This window comes from Acomys russatus, chromosome 24 (assembly GCF_903995435.1).
Source record: "Acomys russatus chromosome 24, mAcoRus1.1, whole genome shotgun sequence".
NCBI lineage: Eukaryota > Metazoa > Chordata > Mammalia > Rodentia > Muridae > Acomys > Acomys russatus.
This window is the reverse complement of record NC_067160.1, coordinates 35,983,047-36,010,584: the sequence shown is the minus strand read 5'-3', so window position 1 is coordinate 36,010,584 and position 27,538 is coordinate 35,983,047. Positions and strand designations below refer to the sequence as shown.

General features: G+C 38.7%; 1 protein-coding gene across 3 annotated transcripts in view; it reads left to right on the top strand.

Moving 5' to 3' along the window:
• The first annotated feature begins 6,492 nt into the window (after positions 1 to 6,492).
• Mbd5 (methyl-CpG binding domain protein 5) overlaps positions 6,493 to 27,538 on the top strand; it is a 144,393-nt gene continuing 123,347 nt past the window's right edge. For 2 of the 3 annotated variants that reach the window (XM_051166103.1, XM_051166104.1), the window contains exon 1: positions 6,503 to 6,603. The gene's annotated coding sequence lies outside the window, so the exon portion shown is untranslated. Of the gene's footprint in view, positions 6,604 to 27,538 lie in introns of all 3 variants that reach the window. The other variant, XM_051166102.1, reaches the window with a different exon arrangement.

Below are 27,538 nucleotides of genomic sequence, written 5' to 3'. Positions count from 1 at the left end.
CGCAAACCACTACACTTAGTAAAATCATCTTTCTTATGTAGTATACACAGTTTCTTGCCTTTCCTTTTATTCTATTTTTATACTTCTCATTGCATGTACTGGTTATAATTGTTAACTGTCAGTAACTTTTACAGAGAAAACTAGGAAGTAGAAAACTGACCCTCATTCTGTTTGAGCATCATCATCATCATCATAATAATAATAATAATAATAATAATAGTAGTGTCTCTTCAGAGTACAGGCGTTCACGTCACAGACACCAACAAACCAAATAACCCAATGTGAAAAGCGCAGTACCTAGAGAATTCTCAACAGAGGAGTCTCTGATGGCCAAGAAGCACTTAAAGAAATGTCCAACACCAAATGTGGTGGTCCACGCCTTTAATCCCAGCACTCAGGAGGCAGAGGCAAGTGGGGCTCTGTGAGTTCAGGGACAGCCTGGTCTACCAAATAGAGTTAAGGACAGCCAGAGCAACACAGAGAAACTCTGTCTTGATAAACCAAAAGAAAAAGGGGGGGGGGGGTCGTTTGACATCCTGAGCCATCAGGTAAATGCAAGTGAAAACAACTCTAAGATTCCATCTTACACCCATCAGAAAGGCTAAGATCAAAAACTCAAGTGACAGCACATGATAGCGATGATATGGAGCAAAGGAATACTCCTTCATTGTTGGTGGGAGTACAAATTTGTATAGCTACTTTAGAAATAAATTTTGTGGTTTCTCAGGAAATTGGGAATTGATCTACCTCAAGACCCCAGTATACCACTATTGGGCATATACCCAAAGGATGCTCCATCCTCCCACAAGGACACTTGCTCAGCTCTGTTTATAGCAGCTTTATTCATAATCACAAGAAACTGGAAACAGCCCAGACGTCCCTCAACCAGAGAAGGGATAAAGAAAATGTGGCATATTTATACAGTGGAGTATTACTCAGCTATTAAAAACAATGACATCATGAAACTTGCAGGCTAATGGATTAAACTAGAAAAGATCATACCGAGTGAGGTAACCCAGACCCAGAAAGACAATTATGGTATGGACTCACTTATAAGTGGATAATAGCCATAAAGTAAAGTTAGCCATGCTGCAACTCACAGACACTAAGATGCTAAGAACAAAGAGGGTTCAAGGGGGCAAGTGTGAAGGGATTTCAACTTCTCGTTGAGAAGGGGAAATAAAATATATATTTGGGTGGACAAGGGGAGGGAATCAGACTGGACAGGGGTGGAGGTTGGGTGAGTAGGAGTCAGGGTGGGAACAGGGGGGCTCACTCAGGTGGTGGGAAGACTGAGGAAGAGAGTACCAGGAGAAACAGCTGGAATTGGGAGAGCATCTCTGGGATGAGCTTGAAACCTAGAACAATGGAAACTCCCAGGACTCTAAGACACCTAGCAATGGGGGATATGGAACCTGAGCCAGCCAACCCCTGTAAACAGGCAAGATTTCCAATGGCGGGATTGGGACACCAACCCAGCCACAAAACCTTCTACCTACAATTTGTTCTGCCTACACAATGTCGAGGGGCCAGCACCTAGCATAACTATCATCAGAGAGGCTTCACACAACAACTGTTGGAAAAAGATGCAGAGACCCACAGCCAAACATTATTTGGAGCTTGGGGAATCCTGTGGAAGAGGGGGAGGAAGGATTGTAGGAGCCAGAAGAGCCAAGAAAACCTACACAGTTGACTAACCTGGCCTTATAGGGGCCCACAGAGACTGAACTGCCAACCAGGAAGCATGCATGGGCCTGACCTAGGTCTTCTGCACATGCATAACCGTTGTGCAGCTTGGTCTTCATGTGGGACTCCTAACAGTGGAGCAGGAGCTGCCTCTGACTCTGTTGCCTGCCTTTGGGATTCCTTCCTGCTATTGGACTGCCTTGTCTAGCCTCAATAGGAGAACATGCACCCAGTCCAACTGCAACTTGATGTGCCAAGGCCGGTTAATATCCATGAGAGGCATCCCCTTTTCTGAGGAGAATAGGAGGAGCTGTGGATGGAGGGAAGGGTAAGAGACTGGGAAGAGAGGAAGGAGGTACAACTGTGGTCAAGATATAAACTTAATTAATTTTAAAAAGAGAGAGGAAGGCTTCACTGTGATTCACAGTTCAGTTGTACCATCCATCAGGTTAGGAAGATCTGGGTGTAGGAGCTGTCATGCTCTGTCCAGAGTGAGAACCAAAGGCTGATAGCTGATGTATATGTAGTTTTCTCCTTCTTAGGCAGTCCAGATCCTAATCACTGTTAGGATGGGTCTTTCCAACTAATCAAGATAATTTATTACAGGTTTGGCCAGAGGCTAACATGACCATAAAATCCCTCACAGGAATGTTAAAAGACATGTTTCCTGTATTAATCTTGATCCTGTCAGCCTAGCTGAGAATCATATTAACTGTCGTAATTTGTAAAAGTAGATTTTGAATGTAAAATTTTACAATAATAATTCAGCATGTCAATTTGGCTATACCAGATGGAAATAAACTTGTCTTTGTAATTTCTTACTATATAGTCATGTTCTCTGCCCTCTCATGTACTGTTTGCTCCTAACCTAATTGACATTTAAAAACTCCCCCTAAGTAATATCAGTTGAGTGATTTTTTTAATGTGTGTGTGTTTGTGTGAGTATGTACATAAGTGTCCACAAGATAGGAGGCCAGAAGAGAATGTTGGATCCATGGAAACTGGAGGTAGAGACAGCAGTGAGTTGCCAGTGTGTGACATAACTGCTGGGAACTCAACACAGGTCCTCTGGAAGAACAGAAAGGGCTCTTAACCACTGAGCCATTTTTCCAGCCCCCATAATGAGGAATTATAGACCCTAGACTATAATCATATCTTACATTTTACATATAGGAAAACCACAGGATTTTTCATATTGATATGCTAATAGGAAAATCAAAAAATTTGGAAAAATATAATTATGTGTGTGAAATTTTTTTAAGTCTCTAAAAGTACATTTCTTCTCCAAAGCCATTTAACATTATGATTACTACAAATTATCATGTTGAATCATGTGGATAAGATCATGAAAATCACTGTTGTCATTTGTGTTGGCCCCAGCTGTACAAGCTTGGGAATTCAGACCCCTTTTGATCCTTATTCATTTGCCACCGCTCTTCCTCAAGTCTCTAATACATCAGTCAGTCAGTTACAGTGTCCAGGGGTTCTTCTGATGGAATGTTTTAGTTACTTTTTATTTTTTGAGATTATAATATGATTGCATCATTTCTCCCTTCTCTTTCCACTTTGCAAACCTTCCTGTCTAGCTTTTCCTGCCTCTTTTCTCATTAATTGTTGTTGTGTGCATATATGGTGTATACATATGAATATTCCAAGTGTTTTTAAGTGTCTCTGGTACTTTTTACTTTCATGCTGTTTCAGATTTTATTTGAGCCATTTGCCTGTCTGAGGCAGTCTCTTTCTGTACTTTCCTGCACAAGACTCCAGTTATCTTAAATTCCAGTTTCACTTTGGAGCTTCTCCTAAGTTCTGCAGTGGGACTTGCCTTTTTCTTGATAGACTAATTGTGTCTTGAATTGATACTAAACTTTGACCAGTTACCATCGCTTGTTTATAGATATTGTTATCTAGTTTGATTGCTTTACTCCATTAAATTTTAAGTTCTCATAGCTTTTTATTGAATGTTTTATTTTTTCCTTTTATTGAATATTTGTCTTCATTATAAAATCCACTTTTGAGCTTCTAATGTCAAGGATGTGTCAAGGATGAAACCAGGCATAAGTTTCCTTAACCTCCTTATCCTTCCTTTTGCCTGAAAAACGTAACTAATGGAGCAGACACTCTAAAGCAGCATTGTGTCAGCTGGACTCGGGTTCTCAGTTACGGCAGGGACATGAGAGTTGAGCTGATGTTTACTTCCTTTTACCCCCCAAGAAGAAAGTCATGCCAATCACACTAATCCTGCTAGTAGGAAGAAAACAACCGGGTAACGCCTACAGGGTTAGTTAGACTGTGTGTGTTCAGTCTTCTAAGTTTACTTCTTGCTTCCAAGTACTTGTAGTGTGTGTGTGTGTGTGTGTGTGTGTGTGTGTGTGTGTGTGTGTGTGTGTGTATGTAAATTAGTTTTTATTTTTAAGCTAACATTTTTATCTGTTTTCTTTACACAGTGTTTAATATATAGGTAATAACTGTCAGCCCCCAACTTTGCTAATTAAGCCCAAAAAAATTCATTTGAAAGTAATCAGCTATCAATGCATATTTTCAAAAGCTTTCAAACAAGTCTACAGATACAAGTATCAAATGATAAGCTGGAGATTTAGGCAGCACTATCCTAAGCTTTATGCTCAATGGTAGGGGAACTAATGAACTGTTGCCACATACGTTTTAAAAAAAAAAAAAAAGAAATGCCTTCAAGTATCCTGTGTGCATTCTTACAGTTTTAGAGAGACTATGGCCTCACAAATGATACCTAATAGGTACAGACTTTTATTGAGGTGCTTTGGGTTTTATAGAATTTTGTCGGAAATGTTAAAGGCTACACTTGCTGTGTAAAGTTAGGCTTATGTTACAGAAACTTCAAAAAAAATGACAATAATGCCAGCTATTGTTTGCCTGCTCCTTTAACTGTAATGTACAAAATGTACTTATTTCAGTTGATCTTATAAGTACTGGAATTCTTATAAACTACCTTCCCTATACACAGAGATATTGGGAGCGTGCTTGGGCCAAATGTTAAGATATCCTGACTCACAGGATACAGTTTTGCTCAAATAGCCTTAATTTGAGGCTAATGTTACATTTGTTCTAGATTGGCTGCAGTGTCACCTCCACACTTGGTGGCCTTGACAGCTTTGAGTATCCTTAGCATGGGTTTGGTTCCATCCTATCCCTGGACCTAAGAACTCTGACCAGAGAGAGAAGAGAATGTGATCATTATCCTTGGTTGTTGAGCTCACCTTAGCAGCTGGGGTGAGCTGGGTGTAAAGGAAAATCTATCTACAGTTTTAAGTAGTGGAAAAGAATGCTGGGAAAGTGGACAATAGCTGGCCACTCCAGTAGAAATGGATCATCTGTACCTTACAGGTGAGAAAATGGATACTAGTCATCTGCACAAGCCTAGGCTTTCGAATACAATTCCCGTTCTAGACTGCGGCCCAGACAGTAGGAACGGCTTAAGATTGAGGCGAGGACTGTGTGGGATGCTGATAGAAGCGCAGTGTGGGTGATACAGTGTGTTCTGTGAAGGGGCTTTTTTAATATAATTAACTCAGATACTTATTTAAAGCCTATGGCATACAAAGCATTAATTATTGTACCTGGTACTATAAATACCTAGCTTATCATTATCATGATCATCATCATCGTCATCTAGAGATTAGGAAACTGAGACCCTAAGACTATAAGCAACATGCCCATGGTCATATAACAACTAAACAATAATATTTCTTACTATCAACCACAAGGCATCACCTGATAACGGGCATCCAGAATTCTTAGTTTGTGCTTGAGGATGATTTTCAGTGTTCCCCTTCCTGAATATGTACCTCTTTTTCCATGTTCCTGCTTCTGTGCAGTTTCACCATGTGGTGGTGAGCCTTGCCTATGGCCATACCACAAACCATGCTGGTGTGTGGCTCTGTGTGATTGGTATGTGTATGTGTGTGTGTGTGCCTAACAGAATTGTTAATTTTTATTCTCATCACTTTACTTCTTTTTCTATTTCAATATGTATTTTCTATGTTTTTTTCTTAAGATTTTAAGACTTAGAATTATGCAATCCCAATTTTAAACTTATTTTGTGGACATCTTCTCTAGGATGCTGTATTCTCTTGAGAAAAAAAATAGGCTTCCGAACATCTATGTAATGACATTGTGAAGATTAAATAACATGTTACAAACTATTAAGGCTATATAACAAATATACTTTGTATGTATCCCATGCAGCTAATTCCAATTTGGTTATTATACTCTCTTGGATATTTTATCTGCCTTAACTTACAAGGATCAGAGGTCTTCTTATTTGTTGTTGATAGTGATGGTCTGACCTTGATTTCTGCACTACTTTGAAATGTGCTGGAATAGAAAGAGTATGTTCAAAGCTGCATGGACTACTGAGGATGAAGTCCCAATAGCCAATGACCCCACCTAAAGGTGTGATGTTGCTGGATACCTTGTATCGTGACTGACTGACACTGTATCTCAGTCCTTCATATAGTGCCTGAATAAGCACCCAATAAATACTGCTGAGCATGTACTAAGTGTTGGAAGTACCAAAGGACAGGAAAAGGATCTAACACAGTACCTGGCAGATAGTAGACACAAAAATCGTATTGCTGTTCTTATCAACAGTTTGACAGAATGAGCAGGAAAACCATGTACTGTTCTCTACCTGTTAATCAGGACGCTCTGAAGGGTAGCAATGAGCTAATCCTTCTGTTCTTTGTCAGAGGCTCTCTAATGTTTCTGGCAGACTTGGTGGGATGGGTTTGGGTCCCAGGTTCTAACAGGTTATGTCCATGTTCTTCTTTCCAGAGAGAAGCAACACTCCCTCGCTGAGCACAGCTCACCTGGACATTCACCACCATTACACAGCTCGAGCTCACGCTTGCTATGTTTGTCCCAGTTTCTCTCCAGAAGGTAGGAATGGTGTTTGTCCTTCATAGGTTCTTCATACAGTCACAGTTCTGTTGATTTCCGTAAACATGGAAAGTATCTAATATCTGTAGTGTGAAATAACAATGCCTCCACGTAGTTGCTTTTTTTTTTTTTTTTTTTTTTTTAATGTGTATAGTAGCAGGGCATGGGAAGGCAAGCCTGTAATCCCAGCACTCAGAGAGGCAGAGACAGGCAGATCTCTGAAGTCAAGGCCAGCCTGGTCTACAAAATGAGTCCAGGATAGCCATGGCTATACAGAGAAACCCTGACAAAACAAACCAAAAAAAGTGTATACATTTGTCATCTTTAGGGAACATTTCCATTATAAAATTAGTTAACATTGACTATAAAATTAGTAATGCATTAACCCATAATAATACTACAACCTTGAGATATGCTGGGTGTTTTCTGACATCCTTTTCTGAGCTACTGGATAAATTATATTTAATATATGTCTGTGTGATTATGACTAGGACTAGGAAATGTGAGACATAAATGTCCTGTGACTGTCCTGCTTCTTTTACTTAGTGATTTGCTGCAGAGCTTTTCATGTCAGTAACTGTCATTCATCTCACTCTTTGTAACTGCTTTGTAATACTTCAGTTTAATAATAAGACCATAAAGTGTATAACATTTTTTCCGATGATTGATTTTGGGATATTTCTAATTTTCCCTAGTAAACATGACTTTTATGCACATCCTGTACATATCTCTGTACTGGTGTCTGATGCCTTACAATGGTTTCCAAGAGTACATGCTCTTTGTTCTTAAGCATGCCCTCCTTAAATTTAGATATACTCATATACAGAAACACAGCTATGCGTCACGTCCCACTGAATACTTTTGAAACGCTAACTTACTTATCATAAATTCTTTGAAATCACATTGGTTCATCCACGGATTAGTAAATCTACCAATTTACATCCCACTACCACTTCCTAAAAGAACCTGTTTCTCTGTGGTTCTGTCAACTTTTGCATTAGCTGTTTTTGTTCTTGAATCTAATGAAAACTTATTATATTTTAATTTTATATTATCATCAGTGATATGGACATTTATATTTATTTGAACTCTTCATTCTTTTGTGAATATCTCACTGTTCACCATGCTGACACTTTGGAGGTTTTTTTTAAAAAATAAGACTCAAGAATCATATTATAAATGTTAATCTACACTGAAAGTAGTGGCTTACACTTGCAATCCCAAGACTTGGGAAGGTGAGGCTGAGGCAATAAGATTGCCAAGCATTCAAGGCTAGCTTTGTCTACAGGGGAAAACACATTATTCAAAACACAAACATTAAATCTGTAAATCTTTTATATTCTAACATAAGACTTTTCACTCTTTAATATTTTGCTGTAATGTTTTTATTTTAATTTGTATGTTTCATTTCCTTCCAAAAAAGTTAGTACTGTGACTATCAGATGCATACCTACAACACAGCCCCTTCACCTAGAACTCAGGGAGCATCACATAAGAGGGGACAAAAACAAGAGACAGAGGACAAGGATTTCTGTTGTAAGAAATGTTCCCTATGTGACAAGAAACTGCAACCATGAAATCTTAGCAATGTGCTAACCTAAACAGAACTTGAATGGTGAAAGCACCAGTTGATGCCACAACATGGATGGGACAGTCTCACGTGACCCCAGCCCTAGATGAAGAGGTATAGGCAACCAATGGCTATGGAAAGAGAAAGATTCACTCGTCCCCTGGGACAGGTGCTCCAGTAATTAAATCATTAAGTTGAGAGGAAGTCGGAGAGGACCATAGAAAGAGTTGGAGAGAGAAGAGAGTGTGCTGGAAATGAAATTAATGCAATACTCATGTATGTAAATCTTAAGCAGTAATAAAAATATTAGTAATGAATCCCCACATTCCTATTTTGGCATCAATAACTTAAGAACTTATGGATAATCTTGTTTAATTTATAAATGTTACTTTATTTTGAAGTAAATTACAGGTATTATATGATGTCATCTGCAATATTCCATTGCAATATACTTAGAATATTACATTATACATCAGCATAACCAAGATTAATGTTACTTAATTTGCTGTTTCAAAATTAGTCCTATAAGAAGTTGATTTATTAAACTACTTACAAAAAATGGCTATTATTCATATAGTAAAAGCAGAATGCTCACAAACTACACCAAAAGCTTATTTGATTTTTGTATCAGAAGTATCTTATTTAATACTATAATTCTTCTTTAGACCATTTGTATATTTTATGTTTCAAATCTCAGAAAGTCTGTCTTAAATTGAATTTTCGTGGATGTAGCAACATGAACTTTCCTAAATCTTTTAAGCAAAAAGTTAATATATGCTTTCTCCCATAATGCAGCAGTTGATTTTATATCTTTGAATCAGGCAGAATCTTATGATGCAATCAGTATCTGGTTCAATTTTAAAGTATCAGTTGAGATGGAAGGAGGACCTTCTTAGGGTCATCTATGGAATCTGATAGTAAATTTAGTAGTAGCTCATCATAAAATATTGGGGAAATGTCCCCCTGATATCTGGAGCCAGAATAACTGCAACGGGAACTGTTGTCAGGCGCAATTCTTAATTTAAAAAGACACAATGACAACTCATTCCCTTGTCTTTTCAATGGAAAAGACTTCATGAAAAGTAAACCTTAGTCATAGGTGTAAAAATCATGTATATGGTCTTCTAATTTAAAAAAAAATAAAAGCCACATCTTTAGGGAGGCTGGAAAGATGTCTCAGTATATAAGAGCACTTGCTGTTCCTGCAGAGAACTGGAGTTTGGTTCCCAATGGCTCACAACCTTCTGCACTCTAGCTCTGGGGATCCAAGGTATCTCCCAGCCTCTGTAGGCACCCCTGCTTATGTTGTCTACACACTTAGACACATACACATACAACAGAAATATTTCTAAAACAACACATTTGGAGTAATAGCAATTCTTTCTTTCTTTTGATTGAGAAGAACAGAAAGTTAAAGTTTTTCCAAAGTCACCATATTGGAAGTTTTCTTTCAATTATCTGTAATGACTTTTGAAAAGCAAATAAAGTTCTAGAGAGTTAATACTAACAATAATAATGAACAGTGTGTGCTAAATGTTGATTTGCTACTTTAAATTGTTCAGTCCCCATAATATCTCCATGAGGTAGAAGATGGTATCTCTCTGTAGATGCAGTGATTCTGGCCTGGGCTGTCTGAGACACAGCACTCCCAATTGTTCTTCTTAAAAGAGCTTATTTCCCCCTGGTATGCTGATACGTTTATATGCTGTGGAATGACTACCTCACATTACTTTTCATTATTATAGATTTTGTGCAGAGCCATGCTGTCAGAGCCATTTCTGAGTAGGCAGTATGTTGTCTTTTAACTACAATGACCATGCTGTAGAGTAGAGGAAACTTTCATAGTTGTTTCTCCACAATGGAAGAACTAATTTATATTCACTCTAGTAATGAGCCTCCTTCTCCATACCAGCACTTTTATTTTGGCTGTCTAATAGTAGTGATACTAATAAGTATGGTGTGGTGTGGCTTGCACAGGGGCTTTTTAATGTAATATTTAGTAAGAAATTGTATCTTACAATCCATTGATGCAAACAGCAAAGTGAAAAGATTGCGTGTCCTAGAAGTAGAGTAAGAATGAAAAGCGTCAGTATAATATATGACAATAAATAATACACATATTTTCCATCTAAGTAAAAGCAGGAATCAAATAAGTTTTTGTTATGATATGACTCTAACTTATCCCTGGATTCAGAAACATTACATCTTTAAATTCATTTTTACATTTATTGAATTTATTTTGTTATTCAAATAAAAGCTAACGTAAGAAAACCGTATTATAAAATTCTAAGCTCAGCTCATGGAACTCCTCTCCATTATCTCTTCCTTTCATGTACCTTGGAGGTCTTTATATGCCCTGTTGCTTTTGTTATATAATGTCATGCATAGACATTTTTGTTATTAGAATAACTTTTTATAAATGCATCAAAGAAGCCAACACTCAGATTAGCTAATAAGTTTTACTGCTAGTTCTAGTTGTATCTGAAGGTACACATGAATTAAACAAAAAAAGCATAAGAAGTCATAAAAGCGTAAGAAAGAATATTTTTAAATGAATAAGTAGCCAACAGGGTTTTAACTTGAGGCTTTTCTAAGGGATAGTGAATAATGATGAGGTGAGGTGTGGGCCTCAGGCAAAGCCTCAGGCACGCGTGCTCCTGCCTAGTCATTTGCTCTCAGAACTGGTCCTTCTTCTGTGGCTATTGTTTGTAATACCAGAGAGAAGGAAACTTGGGTTGGACACTATCCCAAGGGTCATGTCAGGAGTCAAGCTTTAACAGAACAATGCCAGATTACCATCACAAGATACCTTCATAGAGTTCTCATTTGCTCTTTCATTTTTAATGTTTTAGCCTATATATTTTATTTACCTTCAGAAATATACATCTAAAACTGTTAACACCAAGAATGTAATCACTATTTAAAATTGTATTCAACTATGTTTTATTGGCCTTGTTGGTTTAGTTTTTGGTTGGGGGCGGGCAATGTATCAAGACAGGGTTTCTCTGTATAACCTTGGCTGTTCTGGACTCACTTTGTCCACCAGGCTGGCCTCGGACTCACAGAGAACTGCCTGCCTCTGGAATTACAGGCGTACACTACTGCACCCAGCTTGTGGTCAACTATGTTGAATGTTTATTCTATAAGGTAAAATTTCTTCGAAGTGAACTTCATCTCTCATTTTTATTAGAATTTCATGGGAAATTTATGGTTGTAAATTTTGATACCCTCACAGAAAAGCAAGTTTTCTTCTAGTCAGATTTGGTAAAGTTATGAACTGGGTACTGAAACTCTTCTGAAAGTGATAAGTCTTGGGGTTGTGTCTACTTGTTTATCCGTTGTTGAAAGAATCCATTTTCTCTTCAGAGTAACTTCCTCTAATGAAAACCTTGTATCTGAAGGTCATAGAAAATATATGCAATCTTTTAAATAGGTGTCACTGAGGAAATAAGCACCCTAAGCCTTTTCTAGTTCTCAGTCTCCAGACTCACACTGGTAAGGACGCTAAACAGTAAATGGCCAGGGTATCAGGCTCATGAGAAGCCAGCACTGTTCTACGCACAACTCTATTATTATCATCTCATTTACAAAAGAGTATACATAGCATACATGGTATATGAACGAGTATAAATAGCATGTGATAAGCGAAACAGATTTGAAAGGATTTCCTATCTGTAGAAATGTATAATTTAAAATCGTTCCTTTATCAGCTAACATCATTTTTCTTAACCATCCCAAACTTATTCTACTTTCCTGGGTAAAGCATAAAACTTCATCATTTCTAGTTAATCTTTAAAATAATTTAAGTGTAATTTATAATAGTAAAGCAGTTGTGCATTTCAAAGTACCCCTGCCCCTTTTCCTCTTGATCCTAATTGGAGCTCATTAGCTTGAACTAATAACCTCGGTTTGTTGCTGAGGGCCTACTGTGTTTCAAACTTTAGTACTGGTTTTTGAAATGTCTGCATCAATATTTCTCTCTGTTGAAAGTTGGAAACAGACTTTTTCACATTCAGTGTCTTACTAAGATTATTGTCACTCTATTCTTACCATTCTTAATATATTTTCAGATTAGACACAAAGTCAGAGAGTACTAGAGATCACACCTAGAGCCATGAACATAGTAAAGCAGCACTCTACCTCAGATCTACACCCTGGGTTCTCAAAAACTTCTCATTTCTTCTAACACAGAGATCTTTTCATGGTTAATTTTATAAAACTGTGTTTGTTTCTGTTTCTTTCTTAGCCCGGCTATCACACAAATAACTGAGACTCTTTGATATTTTTTATATATTTTAATAATAAGCCTCACAACGTAATAGCTGAGCAATTATTACTCTATTCTTTACTCTCAACGCTAATTTGGCTTCCTTCCAGCATACATCCCAGAGATACTTGTGCTTTGTAGCCTTCCCTTTTCCAGCTCCTCCTTATGTCACCTGGACCACTCTCATAGCTGAATCGCCTACTTCCTCCTCTGACTCCTCCTCCTGCCCTGGCTGGCAGGAAGTCCAGCCCTAACTCTCCCCTTCTCAACAATTGGCTGTAATCTGAACCTATCGGGGGACATTTGGGGAACAGTGTTTACACAATATTGAGACATAAGATTCTCAGAATAAGGATTGCAACCAGATATGGGGGCTACAGAAATCAGTAATTGAATTACACCATAGCCTTATGCCTACACCTTATACATAATTAAGCTGCTAATTTATTCTGTTATTTAATGGACTGCACACTGTGGATAGAATTCTGATCATGTAAACCTTCATTTTAAAATGTATGGAGTAAGTGAAAAGATTTCAAAAGCTTATTCAGATATGGAAGAGACCACAATAAATGAGGCTTTACTAGAAAGGGTCCAGCAGATTTATTGTGGGTGGCTCTTCAGGAATGGCTCGTGCAGATTTAAGCCACCCTTTGAGAAATAAAGATTTTTGTCAAAAGAAAAAGAACCCATAGATGGTTGTGGAAGATTGAATAGGTATAGCACCCACAGACTCATGTGTGTGAATCCTTAGGCCAGAGGGGGTAGCACTATTAGGAAGGGTTGTTGGAATGGGTGTAGCCTTGCTGTTGGAAGTGTGTCACTGTGGAGGTGGGCTTTGAGGTCTCATATATGCTCAAGCTCCATAGAGTATAGAATTCAGTCTCCTCCTTGCTGCCTGCCAATCAAGATACAGAACTTCCAGAACTTTCAGCTCCTCATAGCACCATGTCTTTCAAGCTGCCATGCCATGATAACAATGGACTAAACCTCTGAAACTGTAAGCCAGCTCTGCATTAAATGTTTTCCTTTATCAGAGGAAGGTTATGTTGTCCCTTCACTGAAATAAAATCCTAAACAATGGTGAAATAACATTCAAGAAGGGGTTAGGGATCATACTCACCAGATTTTCCATCACTGTGACAAGTACATGAGTGAAATAAAGTAACCTTGATTTATTTTGGGTAGTGGCCTCAGATATTTCAGTCCATCAAGTTCTTGTCTTCTCAAAGGAAAGAGGGGTTTGGTGGAAAGACAGAAACTGTTAAAACAAGTTCAGTTAACAAAACGGCACAAAGCATGTACTTTAACAAGAGTCTAGAGCAGGGTCTCATACAGGGCAGTAGTAGCCCATTGGGCTCTGCACTGTGACATTTAAAGAATTTTATGAAAATATACGTTAGAGACTAAGATGAGCCTTTTCCCCACTGAGGTCGTGGAGGACTAGGTCTCCCTTTTGGAGTGCTTCTCCTTTTGATGCTTCTAGAAGGCAAGGGGGTGCTTTAAACCACAGCATAGTGTTACTACAGTTGTGACAGCATCTTTGGGGTTGTGGGTGCTTCATTATTAAATATGCGTGACAACTGGAAAGTTCTCTGAGGCCTTAGTTTGTGATACAGTGATAACAATGTAAGTGTACCTTCAAGAATGTTTACCGCGAGGCTGGAGAGATGGTTCAGCAGTTAAGAGCACTGATTGCTCTTGCAGGGGATCCAGATTCAATTCCCAGAACCCACATGACAGCTCATAACCAGCCATAACTCCAAGACCTGACACCCTCACACAGACATACATGCAGGCAGAACGCCAATGCACATTAAAAAAAATGAATGTTTACTCACAAAAGTGTATTCTGACCCAGCAGGAGACACAACTACCATCACACAGCTGTTGTTTTCCTTGGTCTCATATCTAGCTCCTCGCCTCCTGGTATCAACATAAGTTCTGCCCCACTAACTATAAGTACTGGTCAGTGATTGTCTCCTCTGTTGCTAAGTCCTAAATATTCCCTACCTGTCCTTCACCTACTCATCTTGTATGATTCTGCCCTCGATTATTTTATTTTGATATTTCTATAAGCCATGTTATTTATGTCTGTCTTAAAACCATAATTAAGTATCTACATAATTGTGTTATTTTATACAATTTATTTGCATTATTTTCATTCATGTGTTTCAATGCTTTCTCTGGTTGTTACATGTGTGTCTGGTGCCTTCCAAGGTCAGAAGAGGATGTCAGATCTCCTGGATCTGCAGTGATGGATCTAAGCCATCATGTGGATTCTGGGAACTGAACACAGGTGCTCTTCAATAGAACCAAGTTCTCTTGACCCCTGGGTCATCTTCCTAACCTTCAATCTAAATATCATTTAATAAAAAAAATTTTTTTTTAAACTTCACAATTTCGGTTTGCTCCAGGACAAATTTACCCCAGCAGGTACAGTCCTTTATCCATCTCTTCCTTAAGTTCTTGACTAAATTAGTAACTGCTCAGATAAAAAGACCTAGGCCTAGGCGTTTCTGTTCAATAATATGTTTTTGTTTGTGCTTTATTTTAATATAAATTTTGTATTTTGCTTAATTTCATAAATTCATTGACACTTTACTGGGCAATAAGCTCCAAGAAAACAATAGCAATCGATTAGAGTGATCTGCTTCAACTTCTGCTTATTATTTTCTCCACCACTGCCATTGTGCCATTTGCACAGATACCACTTAATAATTAGTTTTTTAGTTAATGATCATAATGCCATTTACTCTTTTATTTCTTCACTTCCATCATGCTTCAGTTTTCTTAGAATTTCTACCTATCTTTGATTTTCTTTGCAGTTTTGCATCATTCATCACAGTGCTTTCCAACTGCCCATTCCATGAAATGATCTTGCATCTTTCTCAGCTTCTCTTTGCTGCCTGCCCAGTATCACTCTGGCCTTTCTCTCCCCTTGTGTCCTAGTTGGCACTACTGAAACACAGATTTTTTTTCTCTATAAATTTTGCATCTTCTGTAATGAAGCTATGAGTTAACAGCCAAATTTTCAAAATTATAGGTGTTAGAAATCTATTCGTATCAGAAATGTATCCGACTTTAATATTAGAAGGAGCCAGTTTGGTCTTAACTAGAAAGGGATATGTATATATCCTTACTCAAAAAGGGAAAAGCACATTTTAAAGTGCTGTTTTGGGCTAACAGAGTGCGCTGAGGAGAATCAATTGTTACCTGTCTAACCACTTTTCATTAAGTTCTAGGATTCCAGGTAACAAACCATCCACCTTGTAACATTCAAAGACAGATTTAGGATTTGGGGGCAGAGGAATTATGCCCTTCAGGAAGTGGGGTACACCCCTCAGTGCTATGTCCCAAATGTATGCTTTACTGATTTTAGTCTCTTAGATGGTGAATGCTTTTGTAGTTGACCTCAGTGAATGGAAATACATTTTCCTGTACAAATACTCAATTCCTCTTCCAGTTTTCAGCCCTCCCCTCTCCTTGCTCCTCTCTTATCACTAGCCTCTAAGCCCCTGACCTTCTCTGTGGTTCCATGCACTAATGCGCCCAACTACTCTGGGCCAAGGTTTTCTGGCAACTCTCTTTCCAACTCACATTAATTTGTTGAAATTTCTCATCTTTTGGTAGCCCATCCTCCATGTCTTGTGATTTTACTAACTTTTTAATCCCTGTAATGTTATTTTATTGGGTCCTGAAACAAATAAAAATAGGTGTTCTACATTGTTTTTAAATAAAATCACGAAGTTTTGAAGCAGAGATATACCCAGACCAATTGGAATTTTGCAATCATTAATTGGATACAGTTTGAATTGTGGCAACATAAGCTAACATAGTAGAACCGTATGTGTTCTGGTGTTTTCGTGCTTTCTTATGTGGTTGAGTACTTTATTAGTGTTTACATTAAAGAGATTGCATTGATTGGAGATATTTTTGATAATGTGGATCCTATCTTTATAAGGTTATGTTTGTATGTATTCCTTAGGGTTTTGTGTGTGTGTGTGTGTGTGTGTGTGTGTGTGTGTGTGTGTGTGTGTGTTGCTCTTCTTAACTGTTGTGCTTGCAAAGTGAAAGGCTTTTTTCAGACAGGTTAAGAAAACTGCAATTTTTGTTTGTTTGTTTGTTTGTCTTTCGAGACAGGGTTTCTCTGTGTAGCCTTGACTGTCCTGGACTCGCTTTGTAGACCAGGTTGGCCTTGAACTCCTAAGTGCTGGGATTAAAGGCATGAGCCACCACCGCCTGGCAAAAACTGCATTTTTAATCTCCCTTAAAAATAAAGAAAAGTGGCCATAAAATTGACAGAGAGTAGGGGTAGTGGGACATGAGTGGGAGAAAAGGGAAGGGGTAAGTGGTGTAATTATAATTTAATAAAAATAATAACTTAATGGATATGAAGGTTATACTTATTGTTATAGGTTGTTGGGGATCTCCGTTCTGCTGAGGAATATGTTTGTTTCTTATCCGTTATATACAGTTTGGGGAAAAAGCAAGATGTTTTAAATCTATACGATAAAAAATTCACCATATTTCAAGAGAAATAATAAAATAGATTAAGATCATTTAGACTCAATATAGGTAACAACAGAATTATTATGAAATTTCTAAAGAATTAGGCATTTTTCATAATTAAAATATATTATACATACTCTAAGATTTTCTTGTAAATAAAAATAATTTTAGATATAATTATTACTATATTCATTTGCCTTTGCTGTAAATAGAAGCTGTAGTTTCAGATTGCTGCTCACTGCTGCAGGATTTCTCTGAAAATTGCATATGCTTTTTGATTAGCAATGCATTTATTTTCAGTACATGCCCTTTTTGTCTGCTTCTGGCTGTTCAGTACACACATACACACACACACACACACACACACACACACACATCTGTGGTGGAGACAAAAGACATTATATTAAGTAAATAATGCTTCTCAAAGGTTTTGTTCAGTTTACATAATAAAGAAGTTCATATTTAAGGTATTATCTGTTATTTTACATAGAAATTATTATTTTAAAACCATGTTGTGCTATTTTTCTCATTATTCAAATGTCATTATGGTTTCTCGGTGGCTCTCTCGAAATCCTCCTGCTTTTTTCTTTCTATTCACAGTATTCAGAGTAGTCTGTGTGACCTAGATATTGAAAGTGAAGGCAGGGTGTGTGCTGCATTGCTGATACTTGCTCTTAAATCACTAGTTCTCCGTGATAGAATTGCAGGGAGCTCACTGCTTGATACTGTGGTATTTTAAAAATCCTATATGTAATCATTTTCAAGGTTGCTATTAAAATATTCTTGAAGGCATTTTTAAATAATCAAATGAAAAAAAGCTACTTTTATGTTATAGTTAGAATGTACTGGTCAATGTTTATAATTTAAGTTTAAGTCAAACTAGGTAAGAAATAAAATTATATCACTAGTCCCTGCAGAGAAATTAAAATACAGCGTGCTAAAAATCAGATTTCTAGTTTTGTCTGTCCTTTGCTGTTAAATAAGCTCACCAAACTAATTGATAGGTTTCTTTGTACAACTAGAGAAAGCCACAAAGTACCAGGGCAGACTACCAGAATGAGCTAGCTTTAAACTAGAAATCGAGTGCTGTGACTCAATCCGGAAGTGCAGGGAGAATCAGAAATAAGTAAGGAATGCAAGTAGATAAACGGTAACTAGACAAGGTCAGTTAGGCAACAGACAAGCCTAAGAAGCGGGCTTAGAACCAGTACTTCCATGGATGCAGAATGTGGGTTCCTATGAGAGGGATGGGTGTGGGTGACAGACTGCAGACTTCCTACAGTTAAATAGTAAATCTAGCTCTGAGTTTTCCTGAGCACTGTTGAAAACTGTCACAAAGGCTTTTTCAAGCAGTAGGATATTCTAAATACAAAATTATCCAATACCTGCTAGTACAGCATCTATGCTTTACATAGGTCAAGACTGTGGCTCGCATTATAGTCAGGCCAATAGGAATGTAATTCTGTGTGTTACTCAGTTTCCCATGAATGTGACAAAATTCCTGACAACACAACTAAAAAGTTGAGACTATAATTCCATCATTCTCCTGTTCCTGTCTTCCCTCCCATGTACCCCTCCTTGCCTTTTTTCTTATTCATGGCCCTTTTTACATTGATTAATTTTAGCATGCCTACATGTTTATATATGTGTGTGTATATACATATTTATATATGCATATTCCTAAATATAACCTGTTCGTTCTATATAATGCTTTTAGGGGTGACCATTGGTGTTGTATAACCAATTGTGCTTTTTCCTGGGGAGACTATTTCCCCTGCCCCCAGTGTTCTTTAATTCCCTATTGTTCTTGTGTAGGATTGGGGCCTCCTAGTCTTTCCCCCATCTACTGTGACATGTCCATCAGTGTTGTGCTTGTTCAGCTCATGTGTAAGCAGTTATGCTACTAAGAGTTTGTGGGTATAAGTAACTTCTGACATTACCAGGAGATACAGTCTCACAGCAAACTCCCTGATCCTCTCATCTTTCCGCCCCATCTTCTTCAATGTTTCCTGATCCTTAGGTACCCAGTGGGACTGGGGTCCACAACTCTGCATTTTGATTGGCTCTGGTTTTCTATGGTGGTCTCTGTCCATTGCAAAGATAAGTTTCCTTGATGAGGGCCACACTCACCTATGGATGTAAGAACCATTGCTTAGATTGTTGTTAGGGATTATGTGGCTTGTCAAAGTGGTGGATGCGTGTTCTCCTATAAGATCCATGAGGCATTTTCCCCTCTTGTTGAGTGGGTCTTAAGTCCAAATAGAGATCTGCTGGTGATTTGGGTTCATAGGCATCATAGTTGGGTAGGACTGTTGATGTTCTCCTCCTTTGGAAGTTTGCATGGATAGTCCTCAGGGAAGAGTCATTCCTGTATACATTGATAGTTTATATGAACTCTTCTCATCTGAGAAGGATGTATTTTTTTTATTAGTTCCTTGAAATTTTCTTTTTCTTTTTTAATTATTTATTTTTATTATTATTATAATGTATTCACATTACATCCAGATTGTTATCCCCTAACTCTTATCTTCTTGTTTCTACCTTCTCTCCTTTTTCCGATCTTTCCCCTCCCCTAGACCTCTGACAGTGGGGATCTCCTCCCCCACCATCTGATCACAGCCTATCAGGTCTCATCTGGATAGTCTGCATCCCTTATGCGTTCCCACAGGACCTCTCCACTAGAGAACAGTGATCAAATGGCAGGCACCAGAGTTCTTGTCAGACGCAGTCCCCCACTTTGCCCCCACCTGGCCTCCCCATGTGGAGAATGAGCTATCTATTGCCTACACCTGAACAGGGGCTCTATGTCCTCTGCTTGCATTGTCCTTGGTTGGTGCATCATTTTGTGCAGCACCCTTGGGTCCATATCAGCCAACCTTGAAAGTCTCCATCTGGAGCCCCTGACAATGCCCCTTCTATGCCTCAACTCTTCCATACAATTTGCAGCTCTTCGCCCAGAGTCCTGCTGCAAGTCCCAGTATCTGTCCCTGTCACCCTCAGGGTGGAGTCTCTCAGAGGACATCTATGTTGGGCTAATATCCACTTATAAGTGAGTATATGCCGTGTGTGTCTTTCTAGGTCTGTGTTACCTCACTCAGGATGATTGTTTCTAGTTCCATCCATTTGCCTGCAAATTTCAAGATTTTCTTGTTTTTGATAGCTGAATAGTATTCCATTGTGTAAATGTACCACAGTTTCTCCCTCCCCCCACCACTCACTCTTTTAAGACAGGGTTTCTCTGTGTAGCCTTGGCTATCCAGGACTTGCTTTGTAGACCAGGCTGGCCTCAAACTCATAGATCTACCTGCCTCTGGAGTGCTGAGATTAAAGGGGTTTGCCACCACGCCTGGCTGTACCAGAGTTTCTTTATACATTCTTCAGTTGAGGGACATCTGGGCTATCTCCAGATTCTGACTATTACAAAGAAAGCTGCTATAAACATAGTTGAGCAAATATCCTTGTTGTATGGTGGAGCATCTTTCAGGTATATGCCCAGGAGTGGAAAAGCTGGGTATTGAGGTAGCACTATTCCCAATTTCCTGAGAAAGCACCAGATTGATTTCCAAAGTACTTGTACAAGTTTGCACTCCCACCAGCAATGGAAGAGTGTTCCCCTTTCTCCACATCTTTGCCAGCACATGCTGTCCCTTGAGTTTTTTATTTTAGCCACTCTGATGGGTGAAAGAGAGAATCTTAGAGTGGTTTTGATTTGCATTTCCCTGATCACTAGGGATGTTGAGCATTTCTTTAAGTGTTTCTCAGCCATTCCATATTCCTCGGTTTAGCTCTCTACCTCATTTTTTTTAATTGGGTTATTTGGTTTGGTGGTGCTTAATCTCTTGAGTTCTTTACATACTTTGGATGTTAGCCCTTTGTCAGAGTTGGTGAAAGGTTAAGATTGTAGGCTTGGTGAAGATCTTTTCACAATCTGTATGCTGCACCTTTGTTCTGTTGATAGTACCCTTTGCTTTACAGAAGAGTTTCAGTTTCATGAGGTCCCTTTTATTGATTACTAACCTTAGAGCCTGGGCTGTTGGAGTTCTGTTCAGGAAGTTGTCTCTTGTACCAATGAGTTCAAGGTTCTTCCCCACTTTTTCTTCTAACAGAATTAGTGTCTCTGGTTTTATGTTGAGGTCTTTAATCCACTTGGACTTTAGTTTTGTGCAGGGTGATAAGTATGGATCTGTTTGCATCTTTCTACATATAGACATCCAGTTAGACCAGCACCATTTGTTGAAGATGCTATCTCCTAAGGAAATAGAGGCAGTCATAAAAAGTCTTCCAACCCAAAAAAGCCCAGGGCAAGACGCATTCAGGACAGAATTCTACCAGGCCTCCAGGGAAGAGCTAATACCAATTCTCTTCTAACTATTTTCCAAAATAGAATCAGAAGAAACATCGCCAAACTCATTCTATGAGGCCACAGTCACCTTGATACCTAAGCCACACAAAGACCAAATTCTCTTATGAACACAGATGCAAAAATACTCAATAAAATAATCGCAAACCGAATCCAAGAAAAAATCAAAATATAATCCACCATGACCAAGAAGGCTTCATCCTCGGTATGCAGAGGTGCTTCAATATATGGAAATCCATCAGTGTAATCCATCATATGAACAAACTGAAAGAAAAAGCGCACATGATCGTCTCCTTAGATGCCTAAAAGGCATTTGACAAAATCCAACACCCATTCATATTTAAAGTCTTGGAGAGAGCAGGAATACAAGGCACATACCTAACCATAATAAAGGCAATATACAGCAAGCCTATAGCCAACATCAAACTAAATGGAGAGAAACTTAAACCAATTCCACTGAAATCAGGGCCAAGACAAGGCTGTCCACTCTCTCTGTGGACATTTTTCTTCATATATATTTCTTCAATATTTCTTCAATATAGTACTTGAAGTCCTAGCTACAGCAATAAGACAACTAAAGGAGATCAAGATGATACAAATTGGAAAGGAAGAAGTCAAACTATCACTAGTCACAGATGATATTATAGTATACTTAAGTGGCAGGAACTCCTGCAGCTGATAACACCTTCAGCAAAGTGGCTGGATACAAAATCAACTAAAAAATCATTAGCCCTGCTGTATACAAATGACAAACAAGCTTAGAAAGAAGTTAGGGCAACGACACCCTTCGCAATAGCCACAAACAATATAAAGTATTTTGGCGTGACTCTAACCAAGAAAGTGAAAGACGTGCTTGAAGAAGACTTCAAATCTCTGAACAAAGGAAATGAGAACTATTTCATAGGATGGGAAGACGCCTCATGCCCATGGATCAGGAGAGTGAGTCGGCACAGTAAAGATGGCCATCTCACCAAAAGCAAGGTACAGGTTCAGTGCACTTCTCAGCAAGTGCCCGCACAAATCTTCACGGACCTTGGAAGATCAGAGAGTGAGTCGGCACAGTAAAGATGGCCATCTCACCAAAAGCAAGGTACAGGTTCAGTGCGCTTCTCAGCAAGTGCCCGCACAAGTCTTCACAGACCTTGGAAGATCAGGAGAGTGAGTCGGCACAGTAAAGATGGCCATCTCACCAAAAGCAAGGTACAGGTTCAGTGCGCTTCTCAGCAAGTGCCCGCACAAGTCTTCACAGACCTTGGAAGATCAGGAGAGTGAGTCGGCACAGTAAAGATGGCCATCTCACCAAAAGCAAGGTACAGGTTCAATGCGCTTCTCAGCAAGTGCCCGCACAAGTCTTCACAGACCTTGGAAGATCAGGAGAGTGAGTCGGCACAGTAAAGATGGCCATCTCACCAAAAGCAAGGTACAGGTTCAGTGCGCTTCTCAGCAAGTGCCCGCACAAATCTTCACAGACCTTGGAAGATCAGCTCTCAACTTCATATGGTAAAACCAAAAACCCAGAATAGCTAATAATAATAAAAGTATTATTTACTAGTAAAATAAAATTATAACAAAGGATCTTCTGGAGGAATCTCCATCCTGGATCTCAAGCTGTACTATAGAGCAACAGTAATAAAAATGGCATGATACTGGTATAGAAATAGGCTAGTTGATCAATTTAATCAAGCCAAAGACCTAGAAATAATCCTATACACACCCATGGACTCTTGATTTTTGACAGAGAATTTCATATAATATGAGTTTTTGATATTTATTTATCCTTTGAGACTCATATAACAGTGCCCCTTCGCAGTTGGGCAGTGGTGGTGCATGTCTTTAATCCCCAGCACTAGGGAGACAGAAGCAGGAAAATCTCTATAGAGTTCCAGGCCTGCCTGGTCTACAGAATGTTTTCCAGGACAGCCAGTGCTACATATAGAAACTCTGTCTGGGAAAACAACAACAACAAAAAACCTCTTCTCCCCTCTGGTCCCTTACTAGCTACCTAACCTCTGTGGGTATTCTAAATGAAACATTCATATCTACGGGATAAGAGCCAGCATCCACATAGAACAGAAAGCATGCAGTGCTTGTCTTGCTGGGTCTAGGTTACCTACTAATTACAATTGTTCCTAGGTCCATCAGTTTACCTGAAAATGTTATCATTTCATTTTTAGGTCCATCCATTTACCTGAAAATGTTATAATTTATTTTTCTTAACAGCGTAAAAATATCCCATGTGTAAAGGTACTATGTTTTCATTATCCATTCATCAGTTGATGGATGTCTTAGCTGTTTCCAATTTCCATGACTGTTAACAGAACAGCAACGAATATGGATAGGTACAATGTATTTTGATCATATTCATCCTTCTCCTGCAGTTCCAGCTAAGGAGCAGAGATTAAGAGACGACAGCATTCTCAGACCTAAATGGGACATTTATATTTTACTCCCTTCCTCCAAGACTCAGGTGTCATCATGGAAATGGGGGCAGAAGAGTGTAAGAGCTGGAGGAGGTAGATAGCAAGAAAATACTGGCTGCACAAATGAACTCACAGTGGTACGACAGAATGCACAAGACCTGTGCAAGCCTAAGAGAAAGGAATTAGACATAATGTCCCACCCCTAGTCTAGGGGCTATTGGAATTTAATAGCTGTTGGGGGAGGGGAAGTCAGCTTTTCCTAAGAGATAAACTCTTAAGTCTAAGTCAAGTGAGTATAAGTAGCTGTATCTGGTTAGTCAGCCATGATGCAGTAGAAGAACACAGCCAAAAATATCTGGACAACACAGATTGTATTTCATGGATGTAAGGGGGGGTCGGTATTTTGACTTACTGTCATCCTGGTCAGCTGGTTCCATTGCTTTGGGGCCTGTGGTAAGGCAAAACATCGTAACAGAGGACATGATAGAGAGAGTATTCCCTTTGTGTTGAGTAGAAAGCAGAGCAAATGCCTTTACTAGTGGGATTCCCTCAGGAGTGCCAGCCAGTGAATTACTGCTGCCCACATGTAGGTGAACAGTCCCCACGTGGCTAATTCTCTCTAGAAATCCCCTCCAGACACATCAGAGGTCGGCTTTGCTAATCCCTGCGGCCAACTTTCTTTTACATCATTGTGACTCTTTTGCAAAGGATGAGACTCTCTCTGTCTCACAACTAGATGTTCGTCGTGTACTTTTTGGCGAGATGGCTCAGGTAAAAGATGTTTGCAGCAAGCCTGACAGCATGAGCTCAGTCCCAGGAACCCAGAGGTTAGGAAAGAGTTAACTACAAGTTGCTCTCTGGTTCTACAGGTGTACTATGGCATGAACACATATGTACACACAAATAAATATATAACATATAAATGGAAAATGTTTATTCTTCAGTTCTTTGTTCATATTTGGGAGTTTTTAAGCATGTTTTGTTCATTTACATGTGAATTTCTAAAAGACGAATATAAATTAAAGTTTTCCGTGTTTCTATGTCTGTACCATATATATTAAGTGATCCTCAGTATATAGCCTGGAAAACACATACTTCTAATTATGCGATATTGTAATTCAGTAATTTTCTTTCTTTTTTTTTTTCTTTTCTTTTCTTTTTTTTTTTTTCTTTCTTTTTAGGGGTTTGGATGCTTTCTCTGTGTAATAGCCCTGGCTGTCCTTGAACTCTCTTTGTAGACCAGGCTGGCGGCGACCTCACAGAGATCCACCTGCCTTTGCCTGCTGAGTACTGGGATTAAAGGCGTGCATCACCAAGCCCAGCTGTAATTCGGTAATTTTAATATCTCTGTTGAGAGAAAGAAAAAAAAAGGACAAAGATTTAAAACCAAACAGTAGTATAATACATGGGAGGAAAGTCTTAAGTTGAAACATCCTATAACAGTTCCATGTTTAATTGGATCTTTTATAGTGAAAATACTATATGTGTGATTGGGGGCGGTTTCTAATTTTATTGAAAATAGATCTTCTTACCAGGTGTGGTGGCGTATGCATGTACTCCCAGCACTAGGGGAAACAGAGGCAGGCAGATCTCTATGGTTTTGAGGTCAGCCTGGTCTACAAAGCAAGTCCAGGACAGTCAAGCCTACACAGAAAAACTCTGTCTCAAAGAACCAAAAATGACCAAAATAGAAAGAAAGAAGGAAGAAAGGAAGGAAGGAAAGAAAGAAAGAAAGAAAATAGATTTTCTTTCATATACTATATTCTGATTACGTTTTCCTATCCCCCATCTATATTATTAATCTATATTATTAATTTTAAAAATTAATAATATGATAAGAGCAAAATAAGAATGGGGAAAGTTTTTTAAATAGGGCAAAACAAACAAAGAGGCAAAGCAGAGTCCCAAGAAACTCATGTAGAAAAAAAAGAAGAAACTCATGTAGATGCAGAGATACACACATTTGCACAAACAGAAATCCCATCAAGACTCCAAACCAGAAACCATAATACATACGCCAAAAAAAAACTATAAAGTTAAACAAACAAACAAACAAACCTCGGACAAAGCATTATGAGTCAAAAAAAAAAAACTATCCAAACATACCATTTTCTATTGGTACGCACAGGGCACTGAATTTAATTCCCCAACATCCAAAGGGAGGGGGTGGCTATGTGTGTATAATATAAATGAATGGTCTTCTTTTGTCATAGCAGCTAACAAAGTGGGTAATGAAGTTGGAAAATTAGTAGATGTTAAAATTACTCAGTAAATTTTTTCACTAATTTTATGTGAGTTTTAAAGTATGTTCTCACAAGTTACTTACTCTAAAAGAGCTAATAATTTGACATTGCAAAAAAAAAAAATCACTCCATGTTTGTAATAATTACATTTTCAAAACTACAAAAAGAGAAAACCAAGCATATTGAATTAAACTGACACTTGAGACTGGGAAGATGGCTCAGTCAGTAAAGTGCTTGCCATGTAAGCATGGGGAGCTGAGTTCTATCCCCAGCACCCACGTATGTAGCCCACCATGGCACAGGCCTATCTCCAGAGAGGCACAGGCCTGGGGATCCCAGTGGCTTGCCAGCCAATCTTTGAGCTTCACATTCAGTTCCTAAAGAAATAGATACGTAAACTATAGTTGATGTGCCCCTGATATAAGACACTAAAAAGGATACATCAATGGCTCCATAGTATTTCTACCAAAATGCAGCTCTAAGTATAATCATGAGGAATAATCAAACTTTAAATAAGACATATTTTAAAAATTAATTCACTTATGTTCAAAAATATAAAAATCAAGAAAGACTAAGAAAGGTAGAGAAACAGTTCCATTTTAAATAAAATGAAAAATACTTAAAAGTTATATCTAACATATAATAATAGATTGGACCCAGGTCCTGGGGTTAGAGGAAATTGAAATGCTGCAAAGAGCACTATTAGGATAATTACTGTGGAATGGACAATATGCTCTTGGTTCATACCATTATATTATGGGCTTGTGAAGGAATTTCCATATTATAAGAAATGAACACTGAAGTAAACTATGCAAAGGGAAATTGGAATTATTTCTCAGCTTATTCTCCAAGGATTCAGAAAAGCAAAGTAGGGTGGATAGATAGATGGATATAGATAAAGATACGGGTATAGATGGATGACTGGTGGGGATACAGAAGTAATGGATTCATTACTTGTCAGTATTTCCGAGCTCTGAATGAAGGGAGTGATAATTCTAGCCGTTCCTGCAGCTTTTCAGTACGTTTAAATTTACACTAAGCAATTTGGGACACAGCTTTTAACATATTGTTGATGCTTCATGAGCTTCACCTCATGTACCCAGTCCTGCTCATCTCCCTGCCCCTAGTATGCATCCTTTGCACTTCCAAACACACCCACAAACAAAAAGCATAGAAAAACCTCTCATCGCAGACACTCTAGCGTGTCAGGGTGTGTTGCACAGCATGTCCTTTGTCCATACATCAACATGCAAATGTTCGTTGCAATGAGTCATTGGTCTGAATCAAGGTCTCTAGCGTCTGTGACACCATCAATACTGGCTCCTTATCGGGACTCCTCCTGGTCATCCTGTTGTTGCCCTGTGTTTTGGATATCCTGCAGCCTTGGATCAATACGACTGGCCCTTTCACATGTCCCAACAGTTTGCAGATGATACTGATTTGGAGATGGGCCAAGTCAGAGCCCTGGATCTAGGCATGGGTGGTAGCTGGGCTGGCAAGTGCTCCCTCTACACCACTAGGGCTAGTTCTCCAACACTGCTCTTCAAGGCCACCCATCTGTGA